This window comes from Leucopleurus acutus (genome assembly GCF_964270905.1).
Source record: "Leucopleurus acutus genome assembly, chromosome: 2".
Taxonomy (NCBI): Eukaryota; Metazoa; Chordata; class Mammalia; order Artiodactyla; family Delphinidae; genus Leucopleurus; species Leucopleurus acutus.
Genome location: NC_139143.1, coordinates 62,419,389 through 62,433,181, shown reverse-complemented (window position 1 = coordinate 62,433,181; position 13,793 = coordinate 62,419,389). Strand labels below are relative to the sequence as shown.

Genomic DNA, 13,793 nt, shown 5'->3' with positions numbered 1-13,793 from the left:
AGGGCTCTCCCAGCTGATGCTGCCTAACAAGATGTAGAAACCTGCCAACTACCTGGGGTAAGGGATGCCACACTGAACTAAAGATGTAGACTGTGAAGTCAAGGAATTTATTTTTTGTTTGGGAAATGGATGAGCACAGGGGAACTATGAAGCATGACTAGTTAAGTGTCCCAGGGGACGCTTATGCCAACAAATGGTTATAGGAGCAGCACAGAGGAAGCTGTTAATTCCATTGAGGAATCTAGGCAAGGCTTCAAGGAGGCTGTGATTTGAGTTGGCACCTGCAGGGAGAATGGAACGATCAAATGCAGTGAGGATGAGAATGAAGAGGTTCCAGACTGCTCAAGGAAGCACAGCTGGCTCACAGAAGGAATCCAATCAAGGTGGCCTAGGCACCGGGCCAAGATCTGGGGACTTTGAATCTCCCATTGTTACCATGGCAACAAGCAGCTCACTCCTGCTTGGCCCTCTCCCAGCCAACTGCTCTAATCCACGGCATTCCAGTGGCCTGAGGAGAAGGGCTGCTACTGGGAGACCTTCTCTCCCTCCTTACCTTCTTACTTATTATGACTTGAATGTTCAGGGACAGGGCAGGGGATAACTGATGATACGCTGGGCCAAGGACCTTCAGGGGATGTTTTTCATGTTTAACCATGAAAGCAGATTATTGTGTAAGAAAATTTGAGTGGATAGTGAGTTTTCTGCCTCCTTCCCTCTCAGCTCCAAACACACTTTATTCCTTTGTATGTTCTTAAATTTGGTGATAATCCTGAATTCAAATCTGGGGCTACAAAGGTAACCAAAGCCGGTTCCAGTTGGCACAAGTTCAAAGGGATCTCTCTCTCATACATACATACACACACACACACTTAGCCTACCCATGTAATAATACTGGTAACATTTAGCCCAAGGTTGGTAGAAATCAAATGAGATGTTTGTGCAAGAAGGGCAAACCTAGACCACAGGTTGCAAGCTGGAAGCCCCTGAGGTAGATGTGACCAGTGAGGAGAGGTTGTTTGAACCACAGCTTCCAGCACAGCTGGTCCTGCCCGTATTCCCGCACCGCCTGTGTTACTCTTTCCGGCGGATCAGCTTGGGTCAAAGGTTGCCCCTCCCGCATTCACTAGCTGTCTGACCTTGGAAAGTCCCTTTACCCCTCTGTGCCTCAGTTTCCTCAAATATAAAAGAAGAATCAGAAGAGAGTCTGTCATTGAATTGTTATGGAAATCAGATGAGTTAAATCATCTGTATCATGTCGTTAAAGCAGCACATGGCACAGAGTAAGTGTTCCATAAATGTTAGCTTTATCTGTCAGGCCTCGTGGGTGTTGAGCTTGTGAGCCCTGCTATGATCCAGCGGTGGGGAGCTCAAGGATGCAGAAGGGACCACAGTGATTGACGACTGCTGTGTGTAGCATGGCAAGACGCTTTGGTTATCTCAGGTAGAGCCAGTGAGGAATGCTCTGGCCTATAGAACTGCAGCAGAGATTGACCTGTGTACTATACTGCCCCCACCAGATAGGGTAAGAGAAAGGAAAATTTAGTGGCCTGGGGCTTTTTCTGCAATCGTGGGTTACATAGAGATCATCATGGTTGAACATTTCTGTCCCTCTCTCCTACATTACCTCCTTGACAACGGGTGAAAGATACTGTTGGATACTTGTGCTGTCTTACTATTGTATTCTTATGGTACAGATGCTGTTCATGTCTGCTCTCCCACTTGACCATAGACTGTTTGAGAGTTTTTTCCTCTAGGAATCCCCCATGCCTAGTTCATTGTTGGCACATAGTAGATGCTCAATAAATGCTTGTCCATTTGATTAGTGAACTGACTGAATGGTTATGGGATGGAAAAGACCCAGAGTTGAGAGTGCCTTTGTGAGGCTGTATATTACCTCCTGCAGGCCGGGGTGCCCACATTTTCATTCCTGGGAGACTGAGCCCTCATATCTCCACAAGCTTTGCATTGGCCTCTGCAGGACCAGGTCACGGGTGCTCTAACAGGGTAGGGTTACAGCAGTGAATGGGGACCAGGACGGGGGCCTGTGCAGAACAAGAAGGCCTTGCTTTCACAGTTGGGGTAGGAGCCCAAAGCAGCAGCTTATGGCTTAGGTGAGTTGCTCAGAGCCTGGGGAGCCGGCTGAGCAGGATGAAGCAGGTGTCAGGGATGCTGAGAGTCACACGACACAGAGCCTGGGTGGTGGGTGAAGAGAGGGTGGCACCAGCAAGCAGAGATCCCAGGACAGACTCTAATCCCAGGGGGGAGGCTGTTTCTTCCACCTCTGGATGAGGGGGCAGGACTACGGCTAAGGGCTGGCAGGTTCCTAGGCATAGGCAGTAGGCCCCTGCAGGTGGGATCTGTGCCTGTCTTCGTTTTTTAAATTCCCCACGGCCTCCAGTATAGTGTCTGGCACACACAAAGACATTTAAGAAATGTGTATGAATAAAATGCAGCCAGAGCCACGCTGGGACAGCTCCTGCCTTCTAAAGCAAGGCCAGCAGGGCTCCTAAGAGTTTTTACAGTTCTCCTTTTGTAGAGAGGTGCTGAACGTGAACCAGTCTCACTGAAAACCCCTGAGAAAGAGGAGTGAGGATTATCAACTGGGGAGAGTCTAGACCTTTCTGTGAGGCTACTGATTCTTGTCCCTGCTGGTGAGGTGAATTGCCCCAGATACCGGATAGCCATGAGCTAGGAGTCTTGAAGTAACAACACAACCTTGAGATGAAATGGAGAACGTACAGTTTGGTAAAGTGGTTTAGCAGTTCATTCCAGTTCTGCTTCAGGATCCCAGGCACCTCTGCAGACTCCTCACCTGGGTGTGGGGAGATGTCTTCACAGTCCCCCCCGTCTCCCCACCCTTCTTCCCCCTCTTCTCTTGTCTTCTCGTGTACGCAAGCGTGTTCAGATGTAGAGAGAACAACAGAAGCCCTTCTAGGCTTTTTCTGATTTCCTTCCCCTCGTGCCTGGGCCACAGCTTTTTTGAGAAAGCATATGAGTTGAGTTCCAGGCATTGGAGTTCCGTAACAGTGTGACAGGGGCTGGAAGTTCCATCGGCAGAAGCACACGTGTTTATTAACCTGTGTTTAATGAGCAGCTACTGTGTGCCAGACACTGGGCTCTGGGAATGATGAGGTGGTGTTGCCAAAGGGAGGATGGGGGAGGGTCAAGCCTTACCAAGGGGCACAAAGGCTCATTTATTTATAAATGAAATAACAACTTTGACTTAGATTTTGTCACCTCTGTTAAGTCTGTCACCTAGAGCCGGGCTAAGTGCACTTCCTCCCTGTTGTGACACCTACCATAACATTGATGACACTGTATTATAATTGCCTCTTTATCCATCCACCAAAGTAGACTGTAAGCTCCCAAGATATTGAACAGCTTCTGATTCATCATTGGTGGCAGCTGCAGAATTTCTTTGTAGGAGAGGCTTACAGATAATACTCTGGAGCCAGAGGAAGAGAACGTTGCTCTTGGTAGAAACCTTAGTTTTCCTCTTCTGTAAAATAGGTGTCATAGTTGAACTGTCATGAGGGTTAAGTGAGAAGTATGTGATTTTCTTAATGCAGTGCCCGGCACACATAAGGTCCTCCATAAATGTTGCTGGTGTTATCTGTTGCTTACTACTCAGCTGCACCAAGAAGGATTTATAGTTTACCCAAATATTATCTATCTCAAGCATCCAAATAACTCTGCATCTCTAGGACCACAAGAAGCCAGGTTTAATATCTTTCCTTAAAGCATAAGATTAAAGGCAAGAAATAAGGGACCAGGCGTAGGAAAGCATGCCACTTACTATGCACTTTATCCTCAAGAAAGGAAAGTGAATTTATAAATACGTTGATTAAAATGTGGGAGAAGAGAAAACAGTCTGGTCGTTCCTCAAAAAGTTAAACATAGAGTTACCCTATGATCCAGCAATTCCACTGCTGGGTATCTACCCAAAACAATTGAAAATAGGTACTCAGACAAATCCTTGTACCTGCATGTTCACAGCAGCACTATTCACAATAGCCAAAAGGTAGAAACAACCCAAGTGTCTGTCAACAGATGAATAGGTAAACAAATGGTGGTACATACACACGATGGAATATTATTCAGCCATGAAAAAGCACGAAGCACCAATAAATGCTAAAACATGAATGAACCTTGAAAACATTATGCTAAGTGAAAGAAGCCAGACACAAAAGGGCATACATTGTATGGTTCCATTTATAAGAAATATCAGAATAGATAAATCCATAAATGCAGATTGGTAGTTGCCACGGGCTGGGAAGAGGGAGCAATAGGAGGTAACTGCTTACTGGGCGTGGGGGTTTATTTTGCAACGATGAAAGTATTTTGGAAGTAGATAGAGGTGGTGGTTCTACAGCATCATGAGTGTACTAGATGCCACTGAATTTTTCACAGTAAAGTGGTTAATTTTATGTAATGTGAATTTCACCTCAATAAAAAAAGTGGGAGGAGATAACACAAAATTTCTTGAAAGCTGATTGATGGTTAAATGGAAAAGAATGGTGTAGTTTCCATTATTAATGGTTTGAGAAGTATAACATCACTGATTATCTTTTTAGTGTGTATTTATTCATTCACTCCAATACCAAATGTCAAATGACCACATACCTCAGTGGTTGAAGTATTCCTTATTGAAGGAATAATATTTTTTAAACCACTGAAGACTTATTCCTGGAAAATGTCAGTCAGGAGCATCAGACCTTCTTCCCTGTGTGTCACACGCTCTGTGACTGTATCCCTTCCTCTTGTCCCAGACAGGGAGGGGGAAATGCAGTATCTCTGTCTGGAAATGAGATATTCTTTCCACATCCAGCTGTGGAAACCTATGCCATCCATCCATTGGAAACACAGTAAAAATCAGCTCTTTCCTCAGAGGGGTCAATAATGTCTTGGTGCAAAACTACAAAGAACACAGTAGTTGGAAATCAGCAAGCGCCCTGAGGCACCCGGCGCATCATTGCTGTTTTCCTGAACCAGAGAAGGCTTCGGGCCAAATATCCCACAGGGCAGGGTCTGAGTTTCTAATTTGGAAACCAGGAGAGCTCTGAGCAAGCAGGTCATGTCTGGGTGGTGTGCTGTGCCAATGTGCTCCCCTCTCCCAGGGGAGGTCTCATTATGGGATGGGGTGGGTCACCCACGTAATGAGTCTGGAGGTTTTAATCTAGGCCATGACCAGGTTGCACTGGCCACTGCTATTCAGCCGACTGTGGGCCTTGGGCAGGAGCAGGGGGATGTTTCAGGTCAGGAACGGAAGGCGGAGTGAGGGAGGGGAAGGTGGGAGCCACCAGTCACTTACAAGAAAGGAGTTTGACAGATGGGGTAGGTCTGCAGGGCTGGCCCTGAGAGTGGTGTGTTCTCTTCCAGCCTTGCCGCTTCTCCCCAGCATGATGTTGAGTAAACCACTGTGATGTGCTCGTAAAGCAACCTGGTGGGTGGCTGGGAGGCAGCAGTGGCTGTCATTTTTGTGTGCCTCAAATTCTTAGCACCACTATTCAGCAAATAGCTATGAAGAGCCTAGTGTGCACGCTGCAGATTCATGGGACCAAGAAAAGTTGGATGGACATTTGTTTGCTCCCGGTCCCTGATCACTGGGAAGGTCACTTTGACCCCAGCGTTAGTTCCTGGGTGATTTCGGGCCCGTGTGCCTGAGTGGCTCTCTGGAACGTCAGGCTACGGTGGGACTTTTACAGCAGAAGGGCTTTTGAAAGCCGGCACCTTGTCCCATTGGTGGAGCTGCATAGGAACCTAAGATTATAAGCGTAGAAAGGACACAGCCTCAGGATCTTCCTCAGGTTGGGGTGGGAAAAGCAGGCTCCGGACTCGCACGCAGCTTTTCTCTTCTCTTATTTAAGGTGGCCGCGGTCACACGTCATTTAGGTTAAGACCCAGCATGTGCACCGTGTGCCATTCTGTTCCCATTAACAGTAAAGCTAATTGAATGTCCCAGTTTCCCCTGCCTCTTTCTCCGTCCCCAACCCCCAGCCTCCATACACATCTCTAAACCTGTGTACCCCCAGCTTTTCCTTCTCAGGACAATTTGAAGACTAAAAGAACTATAACATACAACTATCCTTATTGCTATTACATTTTTTTCCCCCTTCTCTTCTGCCAGTTTTCTCTTATGACTTGCCTGGAAAACGAAAAGAAATTGCTGATGGGCTTTCCTTAAGCCTGTCCGGCTTGAAATTAGGATTGTATCTGAGGAGAATAAAAGTCTACTGAAAAACAACCTAACAGGAAGGAGTTATAGACAGTTAAGAGCAAGGGCAAGTCTGCAATGACTTACAAACACAATCTTCAATTTTGACCAAGAAACACGGCTATGATTCGGTTTTCCTTCATTTCTTAGCAACAAATTCCATGGAGCAGTTTGCTTACAGACGTGGGAGGAGGTCTCTTCCCAGGGCCAGGATTTGGTTCGGACACTGCCATAAGCCCCTTGGGAGCTGCCCTACGAAAGGAATCTTGTGTTTGTGTGAAGTTCGTTTTGGAACTCAGCTACCCTTGCCTGGTCTCCGCTAAGGGGCCACTGACGTCCCCAGGTGGTGCTCTGTTCAGATGGCTCGGGCTGATGTGGGAGAAATGTCAGCAACCTGAGCTGGTCGATGGCCCTGGGGATTGCCCATCCAAAAATTTGCTGTAGATTTTCCTTTTGCTGCTTGGAGAGGGCAAGTCTATCTGTCACGGTTTTATCTCTTACTGTGCCTGTGATAAGTCTCACGAGCTCCTATGATTCGCTTAGGGCCTTTCTTATCGATTGGTCAGTTGAATATCATATTTGATGTGTAATGCTGACCCACCCACTGGTCTGGAAACAGTCTTCATGATAAGTTTCATGAAACCCTAAACAGGCTTTAGTTCATTAAGGCACCCAATGCTGTTTTCCTTCTTGAGGGATCTCTGGGAATTCTTGAGAACAGTTTAAGGATTGACATCGAGGAAATAGAAGGGATGGCAGTGGTATGGAGATTGTTGTAAAGGAGGAGATCTGCCCACATCTCCTGAAGGTCTGCCCTGGGTTATCCCCAGAGACCACTCGGGGAAGATTCAGCCTTCAAGTAGAATCTTCTCGCTTTTCCTCTCTGCCAGCCCTTGAGTGCCTGCGTGTGTCCCTGTGTGTGAGGCACAGAAGGTCCAGGTGATAGAAAGTCCAGAGAGTGTTCACTATTCCTGAACTTGGATTCTGGTCCCTCCATTAACCAGCTGTTGACCCGGGCACACACTTCCCTCCCTGAACCTTGGTTTGCTCATCTGTGGCGTGAGAGGGAGAGGGGCTGGCTCATCTCTAGAGTATCTTTCCATCTGAAGTCTCTGTGTCTGTGGTTATTTCCTTTTCTTCATTCAACAACCAGCCCCTACAGGGAGTCTGTTTACTTGAAAGTTTGGATGTTGGCGTAAAACTTGAGCTTCACTGGGTTGGAATATGTCAGGCTTCTCTGTCTGGGAGAAGACACAGAGACATCTAAGCCATCAAAAGATGCTCAGATTCAGGGCCACTACTGGTTCAACTAGCACATTGGTGAGGATTAGGAAAAAAGTGTCCCCTCTGGGTGGACTTGGCTGCACAGGGGGTTGGTCTGTGGCTTAGCAAGTGGAATCTTGACTGCTTTCAGCCCCATGAGCTCCCAGGAGCCCTTGTGCACCACGCAACCTGCATATGCTTTAGGAGAGCATTTGCTTCTTTGGTCTCTGACCACATTAGGTAAGGAGTTAAAAGAGAAGTGGCCAGAATAGATGCATGTCATTGCTCTGATGGAAGGAGACTTTTATAATTACTGCCTTAAAATATTTCATGCATTTAAAAAGCTGCGAGTCTGGGCCTAAGACGCTGCCCAGATCCTGCACCTACACAGTCCATCTGATTTGGTAGCTTCAAGAGGAAAGACTAGTACTACTAGTAAAAACCCCTTGCATTTTTATAGAGCCTTACAATTTATGTAGCACATTAAATGTACTTTCTTTTTCAATTTGATTCTGATTCTGACTATTGCCCTGGTGAGATACAATTATCTCCATTTTAAATATAAGGGAAATGAAGCTGAGAGATTCAAAGACTTGTTCAAGGGCAGCTAGTAAGTGGTCAAGGCAAGAATTGAACCCATGTCTGTCTAGTGCCAAGTTCAAGGTTTTTTTCTTCCACACCAGGACACATAAGATCCTGATCTGGGCATTGGCAGCCAGACCTAAAGGACCACTCTATAGCGGTTTAGAATTAGTCTGAGAAAGTTGTCCTTCTTGTTTTAATGAAGGTAGGACTCTCCCACACAGGTGCCATGACTAGATTTGGGGTATGAGTTCCGGAGGTGTCTCTGCAAATTTTACAATTCAACTAAAGTATTCATTTCTCACATGGGGGAGTGATTCTTGGGGATTTACTTGTTCGGTTAAATGCATCTGTACCACCTGTGTGCCGTTTTAGGGTTCTCGCCAACATTTTAGGTATCACCGTGCAAGGCATCTGGGGAAAACCTTGGGAGTCTAGAGAGAGTCATCTGGAAGTCACTGTGTGGTGTGAAAATAATACCTGTAGGCCATTACTGACAAATCCAAGACTCTTCAGGGTCAAGTGGTCTCACTGACAGTGTAATCAGGCCTCTTTAGCTTCCTTCGACACTGCTTTTCTGTACAGCATCTGAGATAGTTACGTTGGAGCAGCCTCTGCCTCTCCTTGGGCTCCAGACTTGTGTGCCCGCTGCCTCCCATACATCTCCACCTGGACATCCCCTGAGTACATCCAACTTAAATGTGTCTAACATGTTCATCGTTTTCTTCAAAAATCTGCTTCCCAAGCCCACTCCTCCCCTAGTTCATGTGGTTTCCATTACAAGCATCACGGTGCATCTCCCCATCCCCAGCTCAACACCTTATAATCCTCTGTTCCACTCATTCCTCCTTTGCCACGTTCACTTGGTCACCAGGTACCTTTGACTCTACTTCCTAAACACCACTAAAGTCCATGCCCTTTTCTCAGTTCCCTCTGCCATGATCTTAGTTGAGGTCTTCCTTATCTCTGTTCTCATCTCTCCAAGTCCGCCTCCATCTGGCCATCAGTTCTCTCTCCAAACACAAATCTGACCGTACTGTTTCCCTGTTGAAAAAATGACTTCCCACTGCTACAGGAAAGAGCTCACCATTCTTTGTACAGTAGTGTAATCCCCATTACTTGCAATTCCCCCAACCTGCCATTGAATTTGCAGATACTCTTTCCTCTGTCTGGAATACCCTTTTCCTGGGAATGCCTAATCATTTTCAAAACCTGCTCATCCGTCATTTCTGCAGATAATTCCTGGGGGATTTATTCACTCCCTCCTTTGGATTGTTTTAGTGTCCCATAGCTATTGCTATGATGATGTGTATTATTCTGAGCTGTAGTTTGTTCCTCTGTCTCATTTACCAGATTTCATGTCCTCAAATGCAGAAACTGTATCATGATAATTGGACTCCAGGGTCCCGGCATCCTGCCTGGCACACAGTGGGTACAGTAACTGTTGAATGAATGGATGGGATGGAGGTACGTCCCTGTTTGATGAAATCAGTGACTGTGCTTGTCGAGTGTTCATTACTCTCTTGGGCTTAGTCTTCAGGGAAGAGGACAGAAAAGATCCTTTCTTTATTCCACAGGCTAAATATTAACAAAGTTTGAAGGCTGGAGAAACATTTGTTTTGCAATACATTTCTTTCCTAAAATTGTATCTGGGGTGGGGATGGGGAGCCAGAATTTCAGATGAAATGAAGGACTTGATCAGATTTTTTAATACAGCTGCCTCCCCAGCCCAGCACAGGCGAAAGGTAGACACATCAGACCAGGAGGTTGATGGTGACATCCTTGCTGAATTCTCTAGGTGGAACTTGCAAACCATTTGTACAGAGGTTAGGAACAACCTAGCGTCAGTGCTGTCTTCCAGTCCTGTTCCTTGTAACTCAAGGCTCTCCCGTTATCCAACAGGACTTCAGAATGAGGGTCCCTTCAGATTAGGTGCAGGTTCTTATGACCTTCAGCTGAGTGAATGAAAGGCAACAGCTTTGGAAGGAAAGTGCTTCTCAGATGCTCAAGTGTACTACCCTTCCTCATTCAGCAGATTCTATGGAGCAGTCCTGCAAGGCAGCTAGCATGTGGGCTGCCACTGTTCCCTAAGAAATTAGGGCAGTGCCTGTCTGCTTCAGTTTCCCTTTCGGTTAGGCAGGGCTGGTGTTCCCACTAGCTAATGTCCATAGTTTAACTCTACTATAATGTATTCCTGTGAAACTCTTCAAAATACTAGGGAAACAGGTCTCACTGTGTCCTCCATTTTACATTCATGGGCAGGGTGAGGGACTGGGTGTGGGACTGTTGAGAGAGGTAAAGAAGTTAGCAAGCGGTCTGTGTCAAGGCAGATCCCCCCAGAGGCTCGGGGAAGAGCAGACAGGTTCCCATTCCAGCCCTGGCTCCAGGCCATATTTTCGCGGTGGCCAGTTTCTTAGACCCCTTGAAAATTTGGCTTCACCTAGGATAATTTAGAAACCTCTGAGCCTGGGGTGATTTTTGGAGGGTCTCAGGTCTTGACTTTTTTTGTTAGCAAACTGAATGTCCCTCTGTCCCTTTCAAGCCGCTCCTGCCGGCAGCTGTTATCAACGGGAGTCGGAGAACTCCACCCCAAACCCCACTAGGAACCCATGTGGGCTCAGCCCAGAAGCAGAAGTAAGGCTGCCAAGAATCCTCGCAAAGCAGGGGGACGCTGGAAGTGAAGTTGCGAAGGGGCAAGAGGCTGTTTGGAAACAATCCTTAAATTTCACTTATCTAGGGGGCTAGTCTCAATCTTCTGAAGAAAGGAGGGAGTGGGAAGCCCCCTTGCAAACGGAGGGCCGCTGAAAAAGTGTTTTAAAACACACACACACAACAACCACAAAAAATCTTGAGACTCACCCTTGAGTCCACTGGAGGGCTTCCTGCAGGCGTGGTCGCTCGGGGGTCCGCCGGGTGCTGCCCGTGCACCAGCGATCGGGCGCAGGGACGAGGTCCTGGTGTCTCGCTGGAAGCCCCTGCGGGTCCCGCGCGGGCCAGGCCCAGGTGGAGGGTCAGCGGGGGCCGCCCTGCGCTGCGCGTACCTGCCTCCGGCTTTGAGAAAGGCGCCCTCTGTGTTCCCTGCCCTCCCGCTGGCCGACGCCTCGCATTTTTGAGGTTTCACTCCAACTCCGTCCTGCCCCTGATGTCAGAGGCTCGACTTCCTGAATCAGACTCGCTCCTTCTCCCGCTCCCTGGGCTCGGCCCAAACTCGCCACCCTGGGGCCCGCGGAGGACGGCTGCCCTTGGACTTGGGCGCACACGGCCCAGACTCGCCCTGCCTCCCACCCCGACTTCCCGCCAGTTACCCCCTCCCTGCCCCGCCCTTAAGTGTCGGTGCCCTGTCGGTCCCGGAACACGCCTCCTGCAGGACACAGCTGCTCAGGAGCCTGCGGAACCAGTCCCAGTCGCTTTCACGGAGACACCAAAGTTCCCAGGGATCTGAGACCTAATTCGGGGAAAAGTGGGCTTAAGTGAAAATAGCCCAGCCCTTCCTAATGGAGCAGGCTTCTTGGAAAGGGGGTGGGAGGTGTTGGAGAGGGAGGCCTTGGGGCAGATTGGGTGAAGGCTCCAGTGCCTTATCTGGACAAAGGACGTGATGGGCTCCCGTGGTCAGCACGGTGTGTTTGGTGGGGTGCACGCAACACCTTGGAAAAGTCTCTGCACTGCTTACCAAAGGCAATAAGAAACGGTGTTCTCCAGCAGGAGCTGTCAGAAGCAGAGTTGGAGGGGAAAACTGCCTTCACAAAGTTCTCAAAGGTGCTTCCCCTCTCATCCTCAGTTGCCCTCTATCCACTTTTTATTCAGAGCTGGTGGGTCTGGAGTCCAGCACCTGGAAAGCTAGGAAATGAAAGAGCTGCACCAGTGTGGGATGGAGGACTCCAGACACAAAGCTTCTAATTACCCATGGCAGGGAGGTCAGTGTCTCCCAGGTACTGTGTGTGTGGGGGGAGGGTGGGTTGACGACAGAACCTGGCCCTGGAGTGTCTAGGGGCCTCCTCAGAGGTCCTCCCATGACGTGGACCTGAGATGCTGCCCTCTTGACTATTTTTGCCAGGTGCCCAGGTGCCAGGTGCTGAGCTGTGTCTTGCCCACCAGCTCCTGTGCTTGAGTGCTGGTGTCCTTTGGCCTCTGCGTGTGGGTGTTAAAATGACTAGTGCAGCCAACTGTTTCGACTGAGGAATAAGAGATCTGTTTCTGTTAGCGATGGAGAAACCAAATGGCTCTGAGTTGAAAGACCAAAGAGAAAACCCAGCCCTCCAGTCAGAAATGCCAAAGATGATTAAGGAAAGAGAGAAAAGGAAGTTTTCCTCCAATGGAAGGAAATTAGATGAGACCTTCTTCCCAGAAACCCAGGTGGAGAAAACTTAGTCTGGATTTGAACAAGAGGGGAAAGGTGGGTCCCAGAAGCAGGTGGGCTAACAGGTGGTCAGGTAGGGCCAGCAGAGATTGGAAGGTTGGGCTGAGGAGATTGCTTAGAAGTGTCCAGATGAGGGGCTTCCCTTAGTAGATGTGCCAACCAAGATGGGAGACGCTCAATCTGTAACCACATTTTGAGCTTACAACTGTCTACCTACATAGAGTTGGTTCCTCTGACACTCTCGGAGTTTAAAGCCAGAGTCTAACAGAGCCCTGAGCAAGGGATGGGGTAGGGGCAGGGGGCAAAGTGAGGCCTTGAATGCTGGCCTGAGGATTTGGGAGTGGAGATTTCCTTTCATGCTAAGGACACTTGACACTGTGCCAGGAGCTTTGCCCATAACATATCATTCAGCCTTTCACAACACAGCTATGAGACGTAGTATCATCCTCGTTTTACAGATGAGGAGACTGAGGTTCAGAGTAGCTAAGTAACTTCCTCCCAGTCACAATAACTCATAAATGGTGGAACCCAGATTTGAGTCTGTTTCCAACCCCTCAATCCATCCTTTTACTACTATATCATCAAGTAGAGGAGGAAGTCACCTTCTGTTAAGGAATTCCACATTGGAGCAAGGGTCATGTTCAGGCCTGGAATGAGGCCTATTGAGGAAGGGTTACAGAAGATGCCTTCCTGGAAATCTAGAGCAACATTACAGATTGGCTCTGGCCTACATGACAATTTTTAGGGCTGCTTTTCAGAGAGAACGGGAAGAAATTAAACAAGAGAAACTGAGGCGGTTGACTTGAGCTTAGGGCTTGATGGACATGCCTGTCGATGGTGGGAAGAAAATCTCGGGCCTCCCCATGAGGTGGTGTCTCTGTGATGCCTCAGTAAGTGAGGAAGGCCAACAGCTTCTGTGGCAGAGAAGGCAGTGGGCAAGATGGCGGATTCGCTCACATTGGTTTGCCAAGGCTGCCAAGTCTGTTGAGGGACTGGCATTGCTAGGAAGATGCAATTATGGTAGAAGTACAGGAGTGGGCGACTGGCCAGGATGTTCTCACTCGGGGCGGATGACGCATCCCTTACAAAAAAGCATGTTAGAGCACCCACCTACTATTTTATTCTCTAGGCAGTGATAATCCCAAGTCTGATGACCTCATGGATGGCCCCAGGCCACCATGGTGCTGTTACATTTTGCTTAATCCTCATTATTTTTCATATTTTTAGTAAAGATATTTGAGAGTGGTCAAGAGGTTATTGGGCTCTAAATGGAGTGAAACAGAGCATTAACATCTAATTAAGAAAAAAAAAGAAGCCGAAATAAGCACATTTGTGAACTGAGACTGGAGATTTGAGTGACTTCCCCCTACTAACTCT

The 13,793-nt window shown here is 48.0% G+C and overlaps 1 protein-coding gene across 1 annotated transcript in view; it reads right to left on the bottom strand.

The window, feature by feature from the left end:
- Positions 1–11,261, bottom strand: part of KIAA0040 — a 33,241-nt gene extending 21,980 nt beyond the window's left edge. Inside the window, exon 1 of the mRNA XM_082834447.1 lies at positions 10,919–11,261. The gene's annotated coding sequence lies outside the window, so the exon portion shown is untranslated. The remainder of the gene's footprint in view (positions 1–10,918) is intronic.
- Positions 11,262–13,793: the final 2,532 nt, after the last annotated feature.